Below are 13751 nucleotides of genomic sequence, written 5' to 3'. Positions count from 1 at the left end.
TACTTGTAAGTTGTTCTGTGCAGGAGGAATCTGGAGGGTGAATTTGTGTTGTTTTATTATAAGTTTTCCTTTTCTTTATGCTTGTAGTCTAATATTTATGATTCTGGATGAGTTATGATTAATTTCAACAAAACTGAGTGGAAGTGATCTTCATACCATTCATGCTACTCCTCGTTGGTTCAATTGAGCCATAGTAATTGAATTGCATATTTAGCATTTGTATTGTCTTTTCGAGACCTGCCTGTTTCACAAAGAACCTTGGCACTCTCCAACTGTTTCTCCATCATATGCTGGTCATAATTTCAAGTTTGTACACCATTAGAATGTTTATAGGAAGTATATAGTGAGTGGTTTTCACGGAACACAACCAACTTTCCACCGGATATCTGTAGCACAATATTCATCGAGTCGGCTTCTCCATGCAGCATAGCTGAATGGAGAAAAGAAATCCATGGAAATTTCTTTTCCATGGAAAAGTATGTGAGTTTGAAGGAAGTAAATTTAGTGTAATGTCTGCGATTCCTCTGCAACATTCTCTTTACATCACCTTTATCCAATACTTCTAGAAAATGTGCTTATCTAATGCAGTGATAATTATAATGTCAGGATATGAAAAATTAATGATCATGCCATTTGTGTAAAAGTCGAGTTCATCTCATAGGGTATTACATACAATTATAACTGTACGTAAAAAAAATCAGCTAATGCCTTTTTATTCCCATATACGGGAGTAGGCGAGGCCAGCAAATTTAGTCCTATCAAACTTTTGGAGACTGAGTGGGCAGTTCAATCTCCACTGGTACCCAATCAGAGATAGATAGCCCAAGGCTATCACTAATTAAGCGGTATGCAGTGAAGAGAGACGGCTCAAATGTGCCGCCATCTCGTGGTCCCTAACCCTAACACAATATAATTAATGTCTGAAATAATGTGGGTTCTACTGTCGATTTTCTTGAGTTTACAGGACGAAAAACCCGCTTGCCCGTGCCAGAGATCGACTAACTCGGGAACTGTTAGTTAGTCGATCTCTGGCACATCCACTGAGCTACACAGGCTCATTCCTGTTATTAGGTATGAAATTTTAGTTTAGAGTGAAGATTGGCGGCAGCATTTAGACCTTTTCTGAATAATTCATTATAGGCTATCATTGCTGTCCCCTCAAACACCCTTTTTTTCATATACATAACTCATCCGAATATTTTGATTTGTTTAAAATTTAAGATCTTCAAGTTCATTACTTTTCTAATTAAATGTTATCTTTATTACAATTGTAACCAAAATAACTGAGCAAAATAAATAAATAGTATATTTTTTTATGTTGAATTTACAGTGACTTTAAAAAAAAAAAAAAAAAAAATATATATATATATATATATATATTGTGACATTATAAAAGGAAAAAACACTAAGTACTGAAGGTTAAAAAAAACTATGATCAACATCGAGAGTCTCTATACATAATTAGATGGAAACATTGTAGTTGTATTTAATTGTGTTCTTTCGTTTGTTGCATTGTTAGGAGAGAGTACGTGCTTGCAGCATCACGGCATTACTTGAGGAAAAGGATAAAAATTCTAGCTATATATATATATATATATATATATATATATATATATATATATATATATATATATATATATATATATATATATATATATATATATATATATATATATATATATATATATATATATATATATATATATATATTTGTGTGTGTGTGTAGTGTCTTACTTAAATTTGCATAGCACATCAAAGAAACCATTTGTTCATTTAAGTTTACAAATTTTATTTCAGATATTATTTAGAATGTTATCCTTCTGAATGTAACATACAGAAATGGGAATTTTCTAACATCACCACTGCCTGTAGTGTTTTTCTTGTCATCTCATTTCTCTGATGAGAGATGTGCGATTGGCTGATTTTGATACTGCTTCCAAATTAGTATGCCAATTTCAAAATACACCAATATTAGTAGCACACTATAAAAGCAAGAATCTGTTGCTTTTGCGATGGTTCTTGATTTTCACCTACAACGAAAAAAAAAAGTCATTGTTAGTGATGGAAAAGTTAGCAGATTACTATAATTCTAATACAGTAGTTAGTTTTGGAAGTATCAAAGCTTTACAGAAACATACAAATTTACCACATGAAACCGTGAAAAGTTAGTTAGCAACAGAACCTACTTATTTGAGACATAAACCCCATTAGAAGAAAGTTTAAACACAATCAAATCAAAGTCCTGACACTTTTACACACTTTTCAATGTGATTTGGCATATATTTCATCCCATGCATAAGAGAATGGGGGCGTGTGTTTCCATCTTCTATGCATTGATTGTTTTTAACGATTTGTATGGGTTCGAACTCTGAAGAAGAAATCAGAAGACGCTGTTGTTAATGGTTTCGAATCTATTTTTAAAGAAGTGCCATGTTGCATAAACACAGATCAAGGAAAAGGGTTTTGCAACAAGAGTGTTCGTGCATTATTTAAAAATCATAATATTCATTTCTACACGACCAGAAGTTAAATGAAAGACCCATTGCAGAAAAGTCTATCAGAACATTGAAAGAAAAGATCTACAAATGGATGACATCTACTAAAAGTAAAACTTATACAAAAGTGTTGCCGACCCTTGTACATATAACCTCACACCACACCGCACTATCGGTATGGCTCCTTCGGAAGTTAATCTTCACAACGAGGATCGTGTTTGGATATATTTGTACAGAATCCAACAGGAGACTACCAAACCAAAATTTTTCCTAGGTGATAGTGTGGTTTTAAGTGATGACACCCAAAAATTTAGAAACGTTTTGGGGTAAGTGGATACGAGAATTGTTCACTATTGCTCAGGTTATTAATAGAAACCCTGTAGTATATAGAGGTGGTCGGGACGGAAAGTTAGTGGAGGAAACTTTCTATGAATTCCAACTGCAAAAGGCTGATATACCCAATGAACTACCGGAAGATGTGAATCTAATCGAAAAAGTACTTAAACAGCGCAAACAGAAAGGAAAGCTTCAGTATTTTGTTAAGTGGCTTGGTTACCCCTCATCGCATAATTCTTGGGTTCGTAGCGAAGATGTTTTACTTAACCCTTCCCAGTAACGCCAGTATAAAAATGTTTCCTACTAACACGCAAACGAAATTTCAAGTGGAATTATTACATGAGATCAGACTTAAAGGTAAATGGGAAGTGGCTCTTGCTGAAATTCATCTTAGGGGAGAATTTAATAACATATTCCGGTTACGATGAATTTCGTATGATAAGTGGAGTTAGAGGAGGAGTCAACACTATCGACAACAACAACATCACAGGAAATAATGTTTTCGAAAAGTCTAAAGAAGGATTTTACAGAGTGTACAAGATTCCCCATGGCTGTTACAATTCACTCTCTGAAGTTCTTCAAGCAGTTTGTAATGTGATTACTGGAAAAAAAGAACCCAAACAACATCATTTTTCTGACAGTCCCAAAAGATTATAAACTGTTGTTTCCCAAGGAGGCCCTGTGTTTAGGCCTTCTACTGGGCTTTAATCAGATTGGTGTCAAACTGAAAGGTACAATCACTGGGAAATATCCAGGTGATATAAAAGGGGTGTAGCTGCATATTTTGTTTATTCTGATTTAACCCAAGAACAGATAGTTGGTGATACATGTGCACCACTGTTACGAGTTGTTCAGTGCAGCAGAAAGTGTTCCTTCGTTTTCGCGCACCCTGATTATTATCCGTTACGAAAACAAACATTTTACTCAAACAGCATTGAAATTCGTTCTGACAGTGGCGAATGGGTACACTTTCGTGGCGACATGACAATAGTTAAATAACACTTGCCACAAGTGAAGGATGACTGATTATCTCAGATATTACACTCTGTAGGCAGGTGGGGGTTCAAATATTTACGGAGCCACCAATACAGCGTGGGTACGGATTAGGCAGCATTTTCAGAAATGCCTTCTCCTTTTTAAGTCCACTTATAAAACCTGCAGCTCAATTTGTCGGTTGTCAGGCCTTAAAAGTCGGTCAGCATATGATAGGAGATGTATTGGAAGGGGGTACCTGTACGTCGAGCATTTATAATCAGAGCATCAGAAACTGGGAAAAACCATTGCTGATAAAGCTCTGAGCCGATCACTTCAGAGAGGTCAAGGAAGCAAGAAGAAGAAAACGAATACTAAAAAGCGCGAGCGAGATGATATCTTTTGCTGATGATATGATGTCAGAGTTATATGTTTTTTCCCACCCTAATGTCAACTTGTGTGTGGAAAGAAGTTCTTATGTCACCTACCAACTAATGTCCAGTTCTGATGTGGAGGTCCCTTGGAATTTTGCATATCAGTTATATCTGAAGAATATTTGGATTTGGGAAAATCATACCTATGCGTTCGTGTGTGCATCGCTGACAATGATGATAAACCTATTGAAGATTCTTCAGTTGGTGTCGTGAACAAATTTTTCCATTTCCTGTTCAGTCAAATTGACTTTTTGTCTCCAAGATAAACTAGTGAATGTGGCATCAGACATGGATCCTAATAGGGCTTATATTGAAAACCTTCTAAATTATGACAGAGATGCTAAAAGCAGTCAACTGACAAACAAGCTATTTGTTAAAGATGGCTAATGTTAGTGATATGTTTACCAAAAGTGAATGTGGGATGTGTAGAAGACAAGCTCGAATTAACCAATCGAAAAAGTGTCGAGATGCTTGGGAGAACACACGCTGACATCATTCATCAAGACCGGTACTTGACCAACAACGTTTCTGTTCGTGTTCGTTTGGTTCTCAGTTCTCCCGAATTTTGTTTACTGGGTGCAAATATTGATGCTAAGGCTAAAGTGCAAATTGAAGAAGCTACATTTTCTGTCTGCAAAATCAAAATAAACCCAAAGATTCAACTGGCTCAACTGTCTGTGTTAGACAAGTCAAACATGGTATATCCCATCAATCGAGTTCAAGTGTCATATTTTTCGATTCCCAAGAGTATGTCAGATGCCATACGAGACAATCTGTATCTAGGTGAAATGCCATCTAGATTAATTATTGGACTGGTCACTAGTGATGGATTTAATGGCACTTTTAATAGAAATCCATTTAATTTTCATCATTTCAATCTGAATTTTCTTGTGGTGACAGCTGACGGTATTCCGTATCCCTCGCAACCTTTGACTCCGAACTTCAAAGAAAGGCATTATAGCAGATATTATATGTCACTGTTCACATCGCTAGACAAATGGAACAGAGACTGTGGTAATGACATTTCTTATAAGGAATACGTAAAGGGTAAACCTTCTCTATGGATTTGACTTATTGCTAGATCGAAATGCCATTGCCCCCATGTCAGCCTGTTAAGAAGAGGAAGTGTGCGCCTCAAAGTTAAATTTGTTCAGCTTCTTCCTGAAAACATCACAGTAGTTATTTATGCAGAATTTGAGTGTACGTTATCCATAACAAAGGAACGTTCTATGTTACTGGACTATGAACACTGAAGAATTAGTAAGCATAAATTGAAAGCCAAACGGCTATTTTTCTGGCATCCTTAATATTAATTAAGGGGTTACAATCCCTTGTTGTTCAACTGCCAGTAAGGAAAACTTGAAGATCGAGAACTACGAATATATCAGTTTCATATATATATATATATATATATATATATATACACCGAAAAACTATCGGCGAATCCAAGTGTAAATGATCACTTGGTAGTACAACACCAAGGCAACTGGAAGCAAAGTTGGAGCAAGCTCCCTCATTATCCTTGATATTTTCTCATAATGTAAAAACACAGTCCCTAGGGATGTAATACTGTAATTACATTATGAGGAGAGGTCACTACCCAGACCGGTTTCAACCTTTTTTGAGGTCTCGTCAGTGAGTAGGTAGACTTGGAAGATAACAAGGTTTAAGTGAAAAGCACTTACATACCTTTACTATACGAATGCCATAAAGGTGTGTTTGTATATTATAACATAAATTGAAAGCCAAATGGCTATTTGTATCCCCTTAATAATAATTAAGGGGATACAAATCCCTTGTTGTTCAACTGCCAGTAAGCAACAGGTTGAAAAAAAGGTTGAAACCGGTCTGGCTAGTGACCTCTCCTCATAATGTAATTACAGTATTACACCCCCTAGGGGCTGTGTTTTTATATTATGAGAAAATATCAAGGATAGTGCGGGAGCTTGCTCCACCTTTGCTTCGAGTTGCCTTGGTGTTGTACTACCAATTGGTCATTTACACTTGGATTCGCCGATAGTTTTTCGGTATATATATACCGAAAAACTATCGGCGAATATATATATATATATATATATATATATATATATGAAACTCATAGATTCGTAGTTCTCGATCTTAGAGTTTTGCTTACTGACAGTTGAACGACAAGGGATTTGTATCCCCTTAATTATTAATTAGTAAGCATACTACAGTTAGAAACCACTACAAGAAAAGTGGGTTTAGGAGTTTGTGCTCTTGAGGAATTGCCGCAATATCCGATCAGACAACAACAGTCCGCATCCGACCCGGTTGCCAGGACAACATTGGCAAGCTGTCTATATAAAAGACAAACACGGCGATTTTTTCGATAGCTTCGGTCGTTCATCCGAAAGCGATTTTGTTAACTTTCTGAATATCAACACTAATATATGGCATTATAATAGTGTACCTGTACAAGCTAAGGAATCTGTCACATGAGGTTAGCACTGTGTATATTTTTTAATATTGAGATGTTGTGGTCTTTCTATGCAATATATAATTATCAAATGTTATTCTAATGATTTGTGGTTAAATGATATTGTTTTCACTTATGCTGTAAAAGATCGTTTACTGAAAATGAAAAGTAATTTTTAAAAAATTGTTTTTTTCACTTACCATTTTTTCCACACCAGTTTCTTATTCTGACTCAGTTTTCTGGGAGATAAAAAGACAAAATTGGTATTTGTTCTTAAAGCCCTCCTTCGGGCAGGGAGTGGGCTGGAAACATTTTCCTCACTGGGAGTTGCTGATGTTGATCGCTGACGGGAAAGGGTCTGGGTATTCTATTTGCACACTGTAAGTTCTTGGTGTGATAGCTGATGCTCCTGTCGCTCTCCTTCTGTGTGAGCCAGTTGGTTTTTCAAACCTAAATAGTTCTGCAAAATTACTTAACTATGCTTTTACTTTTTCATCTGGATGTTGATTTCCCATTTTTAAAATGGCACTCATTTTATCATCTAAAGTGTACAGTTCTCTCTGTTCTGGTGATTGGAGAAGGGTACATTTTTTAAACATACGATTCATTTTCTAATAACTAAACTCAATAAAGGAACAATTATACTGCTTAATAATGGGAACAGTGCTCCCCTGTGCTGTAAAACCAGGTTTCTTCTAGTAATGAAGGGAAGCGATTTGTTGCTTAGTGCTCTTATAATTTTTTATTTCCTTTGTAGGTGATTTCTGGTGACTATTTAATGGAATATTACCAGATATAACATTTTTGCAGATTTCACAGAGAGTCGTGATTTCGTCAGAGGTGCGGTGTTTTAGAGCATCATTTGCCTGTTTAGGAGAAGAATGAGAAGTACTTGATGAGATATTCATATCGTTTGATTCTATCAGCCATTTGGGAATAAACACTGTGTTGGGTTCTTCTCCTGGCAAGATCCGTGTACCAGATGTTTCCTGTCTAAAATCTAAAATTAAATATGAGTGGAGTTCCCGTGTTGCATCTTTATAAATATCCACAAACACATTCGTATGCCCTGGAAACACTTGTGAAGCTAAATGGGATAATTGTAAAGCGTCTCGGAGATTATTAAAGGCAATAACATAATAGCTATTGAGAGAAATTGTTCGAAAATGTGTTCCTTCATAGAATAAATTTTGTGTTAGTAGAATGACACTGAGGTTATGGTGATGTGTACCTTTTATGAAAACATCAGCTATTTCCATGCTGTTCTTAGCCTGGTGAACCAAATCATCGATTATAAGTAAATTTCTCACATTAGAATTAAATTCAGGTAACTTCAAACCATTCACGAATTCTATGTTGTTAATTTTTTTTTAAATTTATCCTGATTTTTATTGTAACAGTAAACGATTCGCTCTGGTTTGATGAATTGTTTACAATGTTCTATGAGAGACAACGCAAATGTTGTTTTTCCTGACTGAGTAGCTCCCGAAATTATGCATGTAAATGGATGTATGAACATAGCGAAAATTATAACATAATTAGACTGATTATTTTTATATATAATCAGAGATCATGTAACCCTTAATTATACTATAGTAACAATTCCTACTATCACAAATGAATAAACTTTCGCAGAAGGCTGTCAAAGGACACTTCTGCTTTCCCACAGTTACAAACATACCGTTTGATCAACACCGCGAGACACCAGGATAGGATGTCACTGGTGTCTCGCGGTGATAATTAATTATTTAGAAAGTGACTAAGCTAAAAATTTCCATAGTCAGAAAAAGGAACGAAATACCTATATGGAAAATTATTGTATTCCATACTCTAAACATCACACAAAGTGAGGTCAATAACAGATGAGTGTCACCGTGGGAAATTATAAGGATTACATATCTCTAGAGATGGTGCTATAAGGAACAAGAGTTTATAAGATTTTTTCTTTGCATGTGAAAATCAAGAACCATTGCAAAAACGTCCACGGCCTGGTTTATATTCAGGGCCGCATTTACCATTAAGCTAATGAGGTGCAAGCTGGGGCCTCATTCACTATGGGGGCCATATTTTAAAACCTTACTCCTCACAAAGAACAATAAAAAACAACCTAGTTATAGTTAAAAATAAAATACTTATTTTTAATTATTAACTTCATAGTATAAAAACTAGAGGCCGCTGAAAAATTTGTGAGGCCTCCCGCTTCCATTTGAAATACAGTATATTGTTCTCTCCTGAGAATATAAAACTAACAGTAGCTGCTGTATTCCAAAAAATTCATATATGTAAGCATACCATTTCTTTGCTGGACGTATATACACGTCCAGCAAACCTGGAAAATATTCTGTCCACCTGTTGAAAGAACATGGATAAGAAGTGCAGTTTGACCGTCATGTCCATTAGAAGGGGCAATAATCCTTCATACTGAAAATAACACTTAACTAGATTACCTGGCTTACGTAGTAGTTATGTTCAGTTGCCTACAGCAAGAAACGCAGTTGCTTGCTGTTTGCTTGGTAACCGGAATCTAAGTTATATAAAACTAAATACCTATGAGTTATCTTCGTTTTTGCTGCTTGTTTTTATCGTATAATGCCAGCGCAAAATAAGAAATTATTTCATACTTTCTTCACTATAGACTTGTGCCATTGATGGGTGAGAAATTAAATTCCAATCCAATAAAAATCTTTACTCGGATTTCGAAGCTCTTCATAACCCACACCGCCTCTTTTTTTATTTTATTTCTTTTTATTTGCTCCTCTTTATCAGCAAAATGGCTTCTTCAGTCATCCGTAGTAGTCACAAGCAGTGCCACTCTTAGATGTGGGCAAGTGGGAAAACTGTCTCGAGTTCTAAGAGTTAGGTTTCGCATATAAAAAACAACAACAAAAAAAAAAAAACACCACAAATTTATTAAGTAAGTGGTAAAAATAAAATATTCAGAATTAGTCACATGGAAAATAAATTTTATGATATATTATATCATGATAATTTATGAAATGTATCTTTATTTTATTACTCATCCAAACTCCACCAACCTGTCGACAGAGCACTCATTCATGCTCCATAATAATTAAAATTCAGCCAGCTTTGAGATTTTATTCTCTTTCTGTTGACACACTCTCCCTCGATGAGTCTTTGGACTCCCTGGAGGTTTCAAATAATAATAATAATAATGATAATAAGAATAATAATAATAATAATAATAATTATTATTATTATTATTATGATGCCAGGGTCAAAATTTCCCCTATCGGCGACTTTTGGTACTAACTATTTTTTCGCGGAAATCATCTCCCCATGCCTTCAAAAGTCTCAATATAAAATTTGGTCTCATTCCATTTACTGGTTTTAGCTACAGATGTCTCCAAAGAGGAAAAGTTATTTTATGGCCATGCTGTACTTTTAAATATTTCGATATATGTGTGTGGGCCTCCATTTGTATACTAGCTCCTTCGTCCCACAAATGTTAGAGGAAAGAAGGGTATGGTTATAGGATAACAAATAATACCAGTGGACAGATTTGAGAAGATGAGTTCAGTCATATGTAACAGTTGCATCCCTTGTGCACAAACTGGTGAGAAGCCAGGCGTTTTTAATGGAGGAGGACATTATCCATGTTTCTATTAGTCTATATTCTATGGATACATTTTTCTTTTCTTTTCTTCTTCTTCTTATTATTATTACTTGACACCTCCAGGGAGTCGAAAGACTCATCGATGGAGGGCATCTACTCCACAACTCTGTCTTTTAAATATTTTGACATGTGTATATGGGCCTCCATTTGTAAGCTAGCTCCTTCTCCCCACAAATGTTAGAAGTAAGGAGGGTATGTTTTTTTTATTTCTGCAATCGCTCTTCCTAAAGTTCCTAAACAATAACCTGAGTATCTATAAGAATCCCATTTTAACTACTTTGTGTGTGTGTGTGTGTGTGTGTGTGTGTGTGTGTGTGTGTGTGTGTGTGTGTGCGTGCGTGCGTGCTGCATTTATGTGACAATTCTCAGCAACACTCACTGTGATGGAACTAGGGACTGCTACTGCTCGCTGAGTGACATGTAATGCTTTCTGCCGCGCTCTAAATAAAAAAAAAAACATTACTTTACTATCTCTCTTGATAAGCAAAGATGATAGTCCCACGCAATGATATGTAATTCATATTACATTTAAAGCAATTCACAAACCTTCATAATAGATCTGGGATTCAAACCTACCACCTGTTGATTGGGGGAGTAGAAGAGTAAGGTGCCATGAAATCAACTAAGAAAGCAATGCAATTTAAACTGAGATGTTTCAACGAATTTTTGCAAGGGTTCCAAATTCTATAACAATTTTCAATTAAGTCTCCAGGAATAACTCTATATTTAGCGCCTCCGTAGCGCAATTGGAAGAACGACGGTACATTGCGCCCTTCGATTGGAATAGGCCTAAGTTCGATTCTCGTCGCGACGGGAGGAATCTTTATCTGGTCGATTTCAATCGATGGTGAGTTAGCCGATCTCATACGGAGGTAGCAGGGTTTTTCTCCCGGAAACTCGGGTTTTTCATCCCGCATACATACAAATCGGCCCTTCAGAACACACGCAATTTACAGACAAAAATTACTAGTTGTGGTGGTGTTGGAGGTGGGCGGTAGATGGCGTTGATTCATAGTAGAGGTAAGGTGTAGAGATAGTTGAAGATGTCCTCCCGCGATGAGTCTTCGGACTCCTTGGAGGTATCAGGAATAATAATAATAATAATAATAATAATTAAAAAAATGATAAACAATACGATTTCAAAAAAAATATTGACTTATCATACGAATCATAAAATGTAAGTTTACTCAGTAATGTTAAAATAATTTAAAAAAAAAAAAAAATCAGCTAACGCCTTTTTATTCCCGTATATACGGGAGTAGGCGAGGCCATTTAGCCCTATCTAACTTTTTGGAGACTGAGTGGGCAGTCCAATCTCCACTGGTACCCAATCAGAGACAGATGGCCCAAGGCTATCACTAATTAAGTGGTACGCAGTGAAGAGAGACGGCTCAAATGTGCCGCCATCTCGTGGTCTCTAACCCTAACACAATATATTTAATGTCTGAAATAATGTGGGTTCTACGGTCGATTTTCTTGAGTTTACAGGACGAAAAACCCGAGTTTCCGGGAGGAAAAACCTGCTTGCCCGTGCCAGAGATCGACTAACTCGGGAACCGGTCGAAAAAAGGCTTAGAAAAATTTCCTCTAGTCGCCGACTAGACTCGAAACCAAGACTTCCTTCGTGCGGCCTAGTGCGGTGGTGTGCAAACGCCACATCCACTGAGCTACACAGATGGGATAAAAAGCGAATATATTTTTGGCAATGGTGGCAAACCCTTTTTTAACCGCTAAAAATAATGTTTAAAATGAAGGATACTAATTAATATACCTGTGTTTTGAACTTGAAAATGGTGAAAGCTTGACTAAAGACTTGTTTTGAACGGGGACGGTATGCATTGCGGGTATAAGATAGCAACAAGTGCAAAAAAAAAAAAATACATGTTTTAAAATCCATGACCAAATAGTTAAACCCGAAAAGATGAATTTGTAAACTTTGGAATTTTAAAAGAACTAAGAATAATAAAAGCCTATTATATACACTGCATGCCAGCAACCGTGCCCACTCTATTGCCAAATATGGCTTAGCTCTTTCTTTCATACTGTAAACATTTTAGAAGCATCATAATTTTCAGTAATCTAAAGTATTAATTTAAAGTTAGTTTTTGAACAACAGATGGAGGTAGTAGCTGCATCTGTTCATAATGATCGCAATGCGACGCTGTATATTTCTAACGCTCTATTGGTTTTACGGTAACATAGCCTCTGACTGTAAGCATTTTACAGTGGAAATAATAAAATACTTGATGCTTTTCAAAAACTGACCTAATAACATATTGTAACAATAAATTTACAGACTTTAACAAATGTTCTAAGTAAAAAAAAAAAAAATAATTCCCTACTTGTATTCGTGATAGTGAGGCGACATCAATCTGAGTAACACTAAATTTTCATAAGTTGTGTAGCTCTGCTGATTAAATACTGGATTTGGTAATCGCTTAACAGCTGAGCGAAATGGCAACTAGAGTGATTATCTGTATCGGATTTCGATGGAATACGATTAATCATACCCAACGCGAAATTGACAATTTTGCATAACCCTCTACCAAACAGAAAACGTGATAATAAGAGACATCAACTAAGCGTAAGTAGCACGGATATAATATCTTAGTTGACTAATTTTAACATTTTCGTTTATGTTTTATATATTTCTAACAGTCATTTCAAGATTAATTACGACCCATATAGATAGATGGATATTATTTTAGTTAACTAATTTTATGAAAGAGGGATCAATTGAAACAGTCACCATTAAGAAAATTGCATGGAAAGAGACTGTAACAGGCCACTAGGCCCATTACTGGAAAGGAAGAAGACAGGCCAGCGTGTATGGGTAGTGCTGTGGGATTTAGCTAGTAGAAATGTAATGAATTGTACAACAAAACTATCAGCATAATTAAACGAAGGGCTCTTTTCTTTTATTGTGGATAATATGCCAAAATGAAACTGTTATCACTCTTCCTAGTGAAAATTTTCGCTCTTTTTGTGGTCTTCTTCTTCGAAAACCTTAACAGTGCTCTTGCCCGCACAGAAGTTCTGCGTACAAAAGTTTCTCTACCGAAGCTTGTATACTCTTGGAACAGGGCAACTGGAATTAAGTTATCTTTCAATCCAATCGTAATGGATCATTTAAAGCGGCAGTTTCATAGCATAACATGGAATACTATAATTTGCAAATGATTGTTTTGGTGCACCCCATGTTCCATATAAAACAGGAACTAAATTTTTGTTAACTATTAACGTAATTGCCGTTGTTGTTAAATTAAATTAAATTATTAAATACAAAAAATCAATTGCTAGTAGAGTGATGATTAATATTGTTAATATTTGTATTTACGGATGAGTTCCTGTGTCTTTCGAAATCTGGTGATAATCATATGTAAATTTCCATTAAAAAAATTCATACCTGCAAAGGTAATTGTTAGTTTATTATGCAATAAATT

At 35.7% G+C, this 13751-nt stretch overlaps 1 protein-coding gene across 1 annotated transcript in view; it reads left to right on the top strand.

Annotated features, from left to right (window-relative positions):
* The first annotated feature begins 13215 nt into the window (after positions 1–13215).
* Positions 13216–13751, top strand: part of LOC150110169 (uncharacterized) — a 321469-nt gene continuing 320933 nt past the window's right edge. Inside the window, exon 1 of the mRNA XM_090391567.1 lies at positions 13216–13722. The gene's annotated coding sequence lies outside the window, so the exon portion shown is untranslated. The remainder of the gene's footprint in view (positions 13723–13751) is intronic.

This window comes from Typopeltis vanoorti, chromosome 1 (genome assembly GCF_054136105.1).
Source record: "Typopeltis vanoorti isolate ZY-2024b chromosome 1, IOZ_Tvanoo_1.0, whole genome shotgun sequence".
NCBI lineage: Eukaryota > Metazoa > Arthropoda > Arachnida > Uropygi > Thelyphonidae > Typopeltis > Typopeltis vanoorti.
The sequence above is the reverse complement of the archived record's forward strand: the minus strand, read 5'-3'. Positions and strand labels throughout refer to the sequence as shown.